The sequence below is a fragment of the Podarcis gaigeae genome (assembly GCF_964106915.1).
Source record: "Podarcis gaigeae genome assembly, chromosome: 3".
Taxonomy (NCBI): domain Eukaryota; kingdom Metazoa; phylum Chordata; class Lepidosauria; order Squamata; family Lacertidae; genus Podarcis; species Podarcis gaigeae.
This window is the reverse complement of record NC_139680.1, coordinates 18,824,762-18,836,221: the sequence shown is the minus strand read 5'-3', so window position 1 is coordinate 18,836,221 and position 11,460 is coordinate 18,824,762. Positions and strand designations below refer to the sequence as shown.

At 44.0% G+C, this 11,460-nt stretch overlaps 1 long non-coding RNA gene across 1 annotated transcript; it reads right to left on the bottom strand.

Moving 5' to 3' along the window:
* Positions 1-3,312: 3,312 nt before the first annotated feature.
* Positions 3,313-4,433, bottom strand: LOC310841246. Its single transcript, XR_014562432.1, has 2 exons — positions 4,218-4,433; positions 3,313-3,529 (listed from the first exon to the last, which is right to left on the bottom strand). It is a non-coding gene; the product is annotated as an uncharacterized lncRNA (long non-coding RNA).
* Positions 4,434-11,460: the final 7,027 nt, after the last annotated feature.

Sequence of the window (11,460 nt, the reverse complement as noted above, 5' to 3'; positions counted from 1 at the left end):
TTTATCTACTTGCACTTTGACATGCTTTCGAACTGCAAGGTGGGCAGGAGCAGGGACCAAGCAATGGGAACTCACCCCGTCACGGGGATTTGAACCGCGACCTTCTGATCAGCAAGTCCTAGGCTCTGTGGTTTAACCCACAGTGCCACCTGCATCCCAGCCCCCCCAAAACTCTGCAAGTCTTGGCAACCCCTTAAAAAACTCTGGGCAATGCCCCCCAAAAGCTCAATATGTTTTTTCTGCTCTGCATGCCATAGGAAGCATTTATAATGTGTGTGAATGCTTTTCTCCCCCAAAAAACAACTGTGATCGAAGCTCCCCCCAAAAAACTGTGCAAGTCTTGGCAATCCCCCTCAAAAAACTCAGGGCAATGCCCCCCCCCCGCCAAAGCTCAACAACTCAGGGAGTCCACCCCCAGCTCATTTTATTATGGTATATTAATTATTATCCCACATTAAATTGCTGCGTTGGCACTTTGTGATAAATTAGTAGGTTTTGGGTTGCAGTTTGGGCACTCAGCCTCCAAAAGGTTTGCCACCACTGGCCTGGTCAGTTGTTGTGGACCGGCGGGATTCATAGGAGTAATGGGAGGCTGGGACGTTAACAATATGAGAGTGCTGGAGGTGAAATAGTTAAACAAGTAACCCAATCAGAACCCAGGGGGGTGGAGTCAGAGGGACTATAATACCAGCTCTGGGAGGGGCGAAGGGGGGGGGAGTTTGTTGGGCGTTGGGTGGTTGGTTGGAGTGGGAGTGAATTGGGATAGAGTCTGTGGGTAGGTTGAGTTAGTGTAGCGAAATAAGCTGAGTCAGGAACAGTTAGGGGCTAGGAAGACAAGTAAATATCTGAGAGGTGGTTTAGTGAGAGAGAGCAGGTAGCGGAAGTTATAGGTCTGGATAGGCACCCCATGATTGTAATGGACCGATACCGTTTATGAAACCACACACTTGTTAAACTGCAATAAATAAACAGAAGTTTATGTTCCAGTTTAACCCTGACTGGACTCAGTATTGTACCAGGTAGGGCCTGGGTGGTGGCAGCGAGAAATCAAGTGGTGGCACGGGGATCAAAAGATGATGAAACGTCTGGGGACCCTGTGTGTTCGCCACAGAGTCAGCAGCTGGGGAAGCCCGAAGGGAACCCCCAAGGGAAGAAGGCTCACAGCGAGGGGATTGGTGGTGGAACGATGATGAATGGTCAGAGGGGGAGACGGAGCAGACTGGGAGGAGGAGGTTCAGAAGCTGAGTTCAGAAGGGTCTGGTGAGCAGGAAGTAGCTGTGGCAGAGAGCAGTTCAGAATCAGAGGCAGAAGCAGAGGCTGGAGAGGAGGGAGGCCAAGAAGCAGACCTCCCTCTTTAATTGTTTTCATTGTTGTTCTGGGTTTTTTTTTAATGCCCCTTGTTTTATTATACCTTTCATTTGTGGATGTTTGTTTTTAACATTTTTTAATGAAATAGTGCTATTGTGTGTTTGAATTGTGTGCGTTTCATTTTTTGCAATTGGTTTTATGCTTGCAAACCTCTTAGAAGCCATCTTATAAATTAATCATTATATAAACAAAACAAAACAAAATATAAAATACTTTGGGCCCTTGGCCCCGGCCTCCATGCATAGATGAGTTCAACACGTGGAGAGGCTACGTTTGGCCTGTAAAACCAGCACACGTGAAGTCTCTCTTTGCACAATCTGATACTTTGCAGACCGTTCATACGACCTCCCAAGACATGGAATCTGAGATTAGGTTTGCTGCCATGATCCTAATTCCTCTCTGTGCTCTGGTGCAAAGTTTTGGGACTTCTGAACATATGCTGAATTATACCATGAGCCAGTTCACATCTTTCTCACCAGGAGACAATGACTCGGGTATGCACCTTCATCTGTGACTCAGCCCTGGTTTAAAACTACAGTATTTTTCACTCTATAAGATGCACCAGACCATAAGACGCACCTAGTTTTTGGAGGAGGAAAACAAGAAAAAAAAATCTTCTGAATCCCAGAAGCCAGAACAAGAGGGATCGCTGCGCAGCGAAAGCAGCAATCCCTCTTGCTGTTCTGGCTTCTGGGATAGCTGCGCAGCCTGCATTCTCCCCATAAGACGCGCACACATTTCCCTTTACTTTTTAGGAGGGAAAAAGTGAGTCTTATACAGTGGTACCTCAGGTTAAGTACTTAATTCGTTCTGGAGGTCCATTCTTAACCTGAAACTGTTCTTAACCTGAAGCACCAGTTTAGCTAATGGGGCCTCCTGCTGCTGCCGCGCTGGAGCACGATTTCTGTTCTCATCCTGAAGCAAAGTTCTTAACCCGAGGTACTATTTCTGGGTTAGCGGAGTGTGTAACCGGAAGCGCATGTAACCTGAAGCGTATGTAACCCGAGGTACCACTGTAGAGCAAAAAAATACAGTAAACCATGTTTGCTGTGATGAGTTTTGCAACCCCCTGTGCTGGACTCTGACATCCTTTGTCTAAACTCATCAGATTCAACTGCTACATGCAATGCATCATATGCATGCCCGAACGTGCCCTCACCCACTGGTCTTCTCACAAAGCAAAAGGATAGGTAAATGCTACTGCAGGCTTTGGTGAGGTGAAAGGTCCTTGTTCCCCTAGAGGATTGACACATTGCAACAGCTTCATCTGATTAAAAGGGGATGTTGATCATTAGTTGACCCACGTTTCTTTCTTTCTTCCCTCCTCCTCCCTGACTTTTGGCAATCATTCAAAGTGTTCCCAGATGCCCATGAGCCTGTTGGTTACCTGCAAATAAAACATATCTTTATACCAGGACATTAATGTTAATGAGTAATATCAAAAAGTGCCATTCCCAGACCTTTTCTTTCTTTTCTTTTCTTTTTCCCCTCTTTTGGATGGGGAGGGCGGGCCGGCAGCCAGAGCTGGTTGGCATTTTGATGGATTGAATGATGGAAGGGAAACATATGCTTTCCAGATTGAACGCCAAGCGTTTGCTAATTCAGAGTCCAGGTCCCTTCAAGCTGCAGCCAAATAAGAATAAATTGCGTAGTATTTGTTACCCACTGGGGATTAATTATTGTGGTTTAGGAGGTAAGTAGCTGCATCACTGAAGGTTACCAGTTTTCTTCTTTATTGCATGGTTAAGAGCTCTGAGGGAGGAGGGGAAATGGCCGAGAGCAAGGAACACAAATATTTCTATCAAAGGAAGGCCGGACAACGGCGAATGAGGTCAAAATGCTCATCTGCAAAAATAATAGGCAGTTTTGCTAATTTGCGGTATTGCTTGTATGCTCCCTTCGGGTGAAAATTAAGGAGCCCAGACAAGGCAACAGGAACATGGCTGTTTTCTTTGTTTGTTTTTAGTTAGTATGACAATTGACCTGTAGCTGGTACTGCCTTAGAAAGAAATAGGATTGTTCCCCAAAGGTCTCTTGTCAGCCTTGAGCTTACAAGCTGTAAGGAAGGAATCTCCCATCTGTCAGAAAGGACTGCGTTCAAGACAGTATCCTCCTGAGCACTGTGATTTTGTGATGATGGTTTAAGGAAATTAGCTCAAGCCTGTGATAAAAGTAAGTACTTAATCTGAGTTTGAAAACCGGTCATGGTTGTTGTTGTGTGTTTCCCTGACTCATGTAAAGTTTTGACGGGAAACAGAAAAGCCGAGGTTACGAGAGCAGGGTAGGCAGTGATGTAGCAGAGGGGGATCTTGGAAGGTGCATCATCGAGGAACAAAGATGTCATCTAATGGAGTGCATGAACTGAAGATGATATACATGACTGTGACGCACCTCACTTTATCCTCGTAAAGATAACCAGGTGAGGAAGGCAGGGTTCAGACAGTGAAGGACTCTTGAACTTCTCAGTTGAAAAGGGATGTGAATCCAGGTCTCCGCAGCAAAACCCCAGCATGCTAACAGAGGCACTAGCTTTTGCCAGTTTAGGGCACAATCTTAGCTTCCCTACTTTGCCCCATCTCCAGCCCTGCCACGCAATGTGGCCATGGTAAAAACAGGGTAGGATTTTAGGGATCAATCCAGGCCAATAATTGCATCAACCCTAGGCTGCTACATGGACTGGGTCCAATGTTGTCTCACGAAAGCAGTGAGACCCAGCTCAGGATCTAGTGGATCACCAGCCAGCTCATCCCAAACCTCCCTGCTCTTGAAATGTCCTGTGTTATGCTGGTATGGCTTCTATGTGTGTGTAGATAGGTTTCTGCTAGAACTGATGCTGGGTGGGAGCTTACCTGCTTTGCATTTCAATCCATGCTGCAGAGCTTGAAAACTGAGGAAAATGTGCTGAAAGAAATCCGTTTCCACTCAAATAGACAGGATGCTAACCACTGGCCAGGATGATGAATAGCAAGGCAATAGCCACATGAAAACAACAACAATAATTGCTTGCTTTTTATACAAAGTGGATGGAATTGTAAGTTTGCATGCTCTGAAGAATAAAAGTGAGCCACTTGATTTACCGCTGAATTTAGTACATTTACATCCTCTCTCTCAACACTGAACCCAAGGCACTGTACAACCTCCCATCCAGGCACTGACCAGCCCAGCCCCCAGCCTGCTGCCTTTCAGCAAGATGGAACTGTATTAAATGATTAGACCAATGGTATTTAACACCGTATAACACATTGGATGTGGGTGGCACTGTGGGTTAAACCACAGAGTGTAGTACTGTGAGTCCCATTTCTCACCTTTTGATGGGCCTTCTCTGCAGTGACTCTCCATCTGTTGAATGCTCTTCCCAGGAAAGTTTGCCTGGCACCTTCATTATATACTTTTAGGCACCAGGCAAAAGCATTCCTTTTTAACCAGGCCTTTGGGTGATCTGATTTTCATCCTATATCCTTTTAAAATGTGTTGGGGCTGAACATGGATTAAAAGCCAGATAAGCAAACTTAGTAGTGTCAGTTGAGAGCTGTGTCAGTTGAGTGCTGGTGGTTGCTAGGTTGCGGAGGTCCTTGTGACACGCCCTTCATTGTGACACCTCCCTCTGCTGGCTCCTTGGTCGCTGGGGCTCTAGAGGCATAGCGATCTCCTTTGGTTTGATCATTCAGCGAGAGAGAAAGTGGATGGAGATGTAAGTAGACTTTCTCATCAGCATCTGCATTCTGTGCTGATAATGCTCCATGACAGTCTTAGTGAACATTTAAAATAGGGAGGTTCTAAAGAACAGCAAGGGACGTGGGTGGCACTGTGGGTTAAACCACAGAGCCTAGGGCTTGCCGATCAGAAGGTCGGTGGTTCAAAACCCTCAATGGGGTGAGCTCCCGTTGCTCGGTCCCTGCTCCTGCCAACATAGCAGTTCAAAAGCACGTCAAAGTGCAAGTAGATAAATTAGGTACCACTCTGGCGGGAAGGTAAATGGTGTTTCCATGCGCTGCTCTGGTTCACCACATGCTGGCCACATGACCCAGAAGCTGTACACTGGCTCCTCGGCCAATAAAGCGAGATGAGCACCGCAACCCCAGAGTCGTTCACGACTGGACCTAATGGTCAGGGGTCCCTTTACCTTTACCTTTAACACATTGGACAAATGGGGCCTGCAACAAAATGTGGCAGTGTGGAGTAGCACCAATCAGGATTCCAGTTGTTGCATGCCATCTGTCAGCAAACATCCCTTGGAACCACTGAGCAGATTCCAGAGGGCTGTTTGGGGTCCCCCCCCCCAGCCTTAGGGTATTTCCCCTAAAAAAAAATTTTGTACTTCTACCAACTTTGGGGTCCCTGCAAGTCTACTGTCTTCTTGTGTGTTGATGGTGCCATTTTGGGTAAATGCAAAATACTGACTGTTTGGAGGCACCCTTATGTTGTCAATATGCCACTTTAATGGTCAAGGATAGTAAAAATAATAATAATGGGATAGTAGAGGTTACTACTTGCTCTTCATCTTAAAATATATTTCCAGGTTACACAAAGAATTAAAGGTAGCTGTGCTGCCTCCTAAAAAACATCCAAAATCCAAAGTAGGGTAATACTTTTACCAGGCCAACTGAAGTGTCACAAATAAAAGCCAGCCAAAATTTCACAAAAATAAGGGTTTTCAAGGCACGTCTATTCGCCTACATGAAATGTGTTTATAAGCAGAGAAAACAAACAACAATTTTTATTTCATTCAATAAATGATGATGATGATGAATAAACGAACAAGTTAAATGTGGGTCAGGGAGGCACAACCAAATGTTCTTATAATTAAACATAGAACCTCTGTATGTTGAATTTATTTTATTATTATTATTATTATTATTATTATTATTATTACTATTACTATTATAAGATACAAAATGCTGCACCATATATGGGGTGCTACCACTGAAAAGACCAACAGAGGGTAAGTATTTGCGTCCAAGCATTTTTACATTTTCTTGGGTACAGTGGGTTACATACGCTTCAGGTTACAGACTCCGCTTCAGGTTACAGAACTTTGCTTCAGAATGAGAACAGAAATCATGCTCCGGTGGCGCGGCGGCAGCAGGAGGCCCCAGGAGAATGAATTAAGTACTTAACCCGAGGTACCACTGTATATGAAACACAATTCTAGTGTCTATTCTTCAATAAAAGAAGATATAGTGCAATAAATATTTAAATTTTCTTTCCTGTGTTGGAAGCCGCCCAAAGAAACCAGGGCAACCCAGCCAGATGGGCAGGGTATAGATAAAATTACTACTACCAATAAGAAAATGCCAGTTGTTTCTGGAAGCTGGTTGCTATGCAACGTAGCCAGCATTCTTCGAAAAGTGAACTATCATGCATAATAGTTTTGCATCCAGTTGTTTTCGCTCCACAAAAATGAGGTCGACTGGTGTGTGTGTGTGTGTATGTGTGTGATGGGATTTGTAGTTCAACAACATCTGGAAAGTCATAGGTTTTCTATCTCTGGGACAGAACATTATTGGTGCTTGATCAGAGTGTGTAGGACCAGGGCTTTTTTTTCAGCCAGAACTTACTGAAACTCAGTTCTGGCAAGCAAGTGGGTGGCAAACAAGCTGTTCAGGGTGAGTTCTGACACCTCTTTTTCTAGAAAAAGTGCACTGTGTAGGACCATCCCATACGGAGTGAAATGCTCTCGAAGTGCACTTTTAACAGATAGCTGAATAATACTCCATTTCTTTATGGAGATTAAAATCTTTCCTTGAACTCCCTAAAGGCTGATTATATTAAGGATGCAAATTCAGCAGCACTCACTCAAAGTCATCTTCAGGAAATGTTTTTTAAAAAAGGACACAAATGTACTGGTCTCACAAAACAATCTTTCCAGACTGTAGACGGGATTTAAATTTAGGCATTGACTTTTTTTTCTTTCCATTTTTAAAAATCAAATTGCAGGTGAACAGAGTTCATTGTTTCCACAAAAATAGCTTGGCCTATTATAAGAGCTATTGAAGCCCATTAACTCTTTCAGATCTTTATATTTTATAGGTAGGGCTGCAAATGGAATAGCAGGGCTTTATTTTTAATTATATAATGCTAGTCTTATTATCCAGCTGATTTATTCCAGCTTAGAATACATCCGCTTTTGTTGTTATTATTAGTTTCTTGATCAATGGCTGTTAATAACTGGGATTCAAATTTCCATAAAAACCATAGCTTTTAAGTATAAATTATTTTGTTTTGCTAGGAGCCTGGTTTAAACATATTACATGGGACATAAATTTATATGCAATGGATTAATTACTGCTGTAAATTGTGGCCTAGAAAATAATATTCTAATTTCAGTTGGTTTGGCTGAATTGAGGAGAAACAAGAACTGGATGTACTGTATTTAAAGATACCATTGTGCAGCTTTCATAGCAAAGAAATGCAGTGTTGCTCAACGCAGTATATATTATTTGCCTTCTATCCTGTTAAGGGACGCAGGTGGCGCTGTGGGTTAAAGCCTCAGCGCCTAGGACTTGCCGATCGAAAGGTCGGCGGTTCGAATCCCTGCGGCGGGGTGCGCTCCCGCTGCTCGGTCCCAGCGCCTGCCAACCTAGCAGTTCGAAAGCACCTCCGGGTGCAAGTAGATAAATAGGGACCGCTTACCAGCGGGAAGGTAAACGGCGTTTCCGTGTGCGGCTCTGGCTCGCCAGAGCAGCGATGTCACGCTGGCCACGTGACCCGGAAGTGTCTCCGGACAGCGCTGGCCCCTGGCCTCTTGAGTGAGATGGGCGCACAACCCCAGAGTCTGTCAAGACTGGCCCGTACGGGCAGGGGTACTTTTACCTTTACCTTTCTATCCTGTTGTTCCACCAAAGCGTTTAAGTTCCTCCATATGGTCCCTGTTATGGAAAAATCTAGGTGCGAGGCTGCTCAGTCACCCAGCTCGTCGGGCAGAGCCCACGGGTCCCTGCAGAATAATGAAGGAGTCCAGCCAACTGGAGCAAATAGCTGTAGACCAAAGTTTATTGCGCAATAGGTTCAAAGAGCAAATTTGAACCCCGAGGATGGGGTGACAAAGACTTTTAAAACTTTCCCACTATATCCCAGAATACAGTTCGTACAGCATCATTGCTACATCACCGACATGTCACAAAAGGGGAGGGGTTAACCTTGGCAAACATGTCCGGACAAATCCTTGGTACAAGATTAGCATAAGCAGACATGGCAGGGCAAGACTCAGGTATAAGATTAGCATAGGCAAATATGTCTTAAGTACCCACCACCCAAAAGTACAATAGAAGTTCCTGGAAGTCTGGAGCCTGAGGTGAGTCAGGTGATGAGATTTGGCTTCCTTTGGCTAACAATGAGCCCAGCAATTGTCATCTCTGGGAACTTCCTGGAGTCCTTTTTCAAGGATAAAATAGCTTTCGAATGGAGGAAACTGAGAAAGGAGTTGATTTTATATTATTTTTAAAGCTAGGTAACTTCCCTGAGCTGTCAAGTTGAAAGGATACATTCAGGCATAATATTTGTAATATTTAACTTTAAAGATGTGCTCCCCCCCCCCCCGGTAATTTCCGTAACACAATGAAAATAACAAACGTCATATACGACTGTATTTGTGAGAATATGCCATGCGAAATATTGGGGAAAGACTCAAAACCCAGCAGCAACAGAATGGGAGGGGAAATAAATGAAAATTTGGCAAAGAAAACCTGAGCTTTCAAGTTCTGTAATAATTAAAGGGGGAAAGGTAGAATAACTGGAAGGAAATAGCATGGAAATTAGCACCAATCTAATCATTTGCCTAAACATTGCAGCATCCTTTATCTTTCTTCTTCAAACACTGTAAGCTTTCACTGAATGATTGTTGAATCTAAACAGAATTCGCAGCGTAGGTAACCTATTCCCAAGGGAATTATGTCCGTGTGGACAGTTCCCCTCACCACACCAAAAAGCACAGACAGGACTTTCTTGGTGGTGGCACCCTGGCTATATTACTCCCTCTCAAGAGAAATCAGACCGTTCTCCTCTTTACATGCATGCATAAACATGTGAAGACTTCCTTACTTATCCAGCTTTTGGGCCAATTGTTTTATGAAGTTTTTACACTGCTGGTTTCATCTGCTACCTGCAGTATGTTATAGACCAGCTTGTTTTAAATTGATGATGATGATGATGATGATGAATTGCCCACCCTTCAGCTGAAGGTCCCAGGGCAGGCTACAACATTAAAACACAATTTTAAAAAACAGTCACTGATTGTTGGGTGTGTCATTGTACAAATGTCATTGTACTATTGTGAGCCAACCTGGGCTCTCTCTGGAGAGGAAGATAGAGTCTGAAATAATAATAATAATAATAATAATAATAATAATAATAATAATAATAATATAACTCTGGAAGGTTTACAATTTAAAATCCATAGATTTCCAGGAATTTGGTTGAATATATCAGGCTAGCAAGCACAGGATGAGGGAAATGGGGAGAAGATATGAGGTATTTTTGGCTGATGTGATCTGCAAACCTATTACCCCTCCAGGCATGTCCTGGTCAGTTTACAACGTTTTGTATAGGACAATGAGTTCACTCTGTCCCAAGAAAATTGGTGCTCAAACCAAAAGGGGCTGTAGCATCACACAGGGGAATAAACCTTTCTCTGCATTGCTTCTGAAATAGAAATGATGGCTGTTAAAGTCAGACGTGCCAAACGTCGCTAATGTAAAATGAAAGTAGAAGTGAAAAGAAATGAGCCACATAACTGTTAGAATATGGTTAATTTACTGTGGCAATGCCTTGGTTTTGGCTTTAATCCCCTGCTTGAAAATCGGAACCAGACTGCCAAACCCCACCTGCCACAGTCAATCGGCCTCATAATTCTGTGCGCATTTCTATTTTTGTTTACCTCTCTTGGCACGGGGAGCGCTGCTCTCGCCTTTGCCGATGGCCTAGTGAGAAGGTGTGACTGCAAAAACAAAAGCTCTGGTTTAGGGAGAAATTTGGCAGCCAGCTGCCCGTTTTCTTCTTCTTTTGAAACAGTAGCTTGTGATTAATCCTCTAGCACCGGTGATGCTAGAGGGAGGTGGGGGAGACCACGGTATGCAGCCAAGGTGGACTCGGGGAGTTTTCCTGCAGTGTGTTTTAATGGTTGCTGTGAGAGGTGGTAAAAGGAGCGTGTGAGAGATTGAGTCATATAACCCCCTCTGGTGGCTCTTTGAGTCTTGCTGCAACGTGGAGTAAACCAATCTATTTGCCCGCTCTGTGTGTGTGTGCCACTGGCAGCCAGACAACTACCACAGCGGCTGCCACACCAGAAACAGTTATTCCAGTTGGCTTAAGTTTCACGTGCAATGCTGACTTTATTGCAATGAGCCTTGGAATCGGACCCTTTAAAACATTCAGGGATCAAATATTAAGGGTCCTCACACCATTATTTCCCTCCCAGATGTTGAAACTGAAGGCTCTCGCAATCACAAAATTAGAGATGCGTCTATCGAAGCGAGCGAGAACTTGGGCAACAAGTAAAACACAGCTTCTGGTTCTCGCTAACTGGAATAGCTACTACTGCTTAACATTGACAGAAAGACATGCGCTCAGATAAAGTTTGATTTAAGGTCTGTCATTCCGTGAACAGCGTGGCTCCAGCGTTTTAAATGTCATGTCTCTAAGCAGGTATAAGTTGATGAGTGCGAGAAAATGTAAGAAGAGATACTATTATCCACCACTGACATATTTGTACACGGGAAATGAAGAGAAGAGAGCAGATGGGCTCACGGGGCCCAATCATGCTTCATATTACTTCACCTCTGGCTGCTTTTCTTAGGCTGGGAAGCTACAGCTTCGGGGAATATTCTCTTTCGGATGGTGGTGATAAATCTGAAATCAACAACTATGATTGGTAAGCTGCTATTTTTCGTGGGGTATCTTGTCCAAGATTCAATCAGGCTACAAACCAAAACATTCCAAGAAGACGGTTCTCATAGGGTCGTCCCCCTCAGTTAAGAATGAGCACGTTGGGAATGGGCTGGGTGAGGAAATGTTTCTCCAACATCTCTACAGCTCTTGACGTCTGCACTTCTTTGCTGTGTGAATGTTGGTCGATGTGGGATTCTGCTTTGTTCT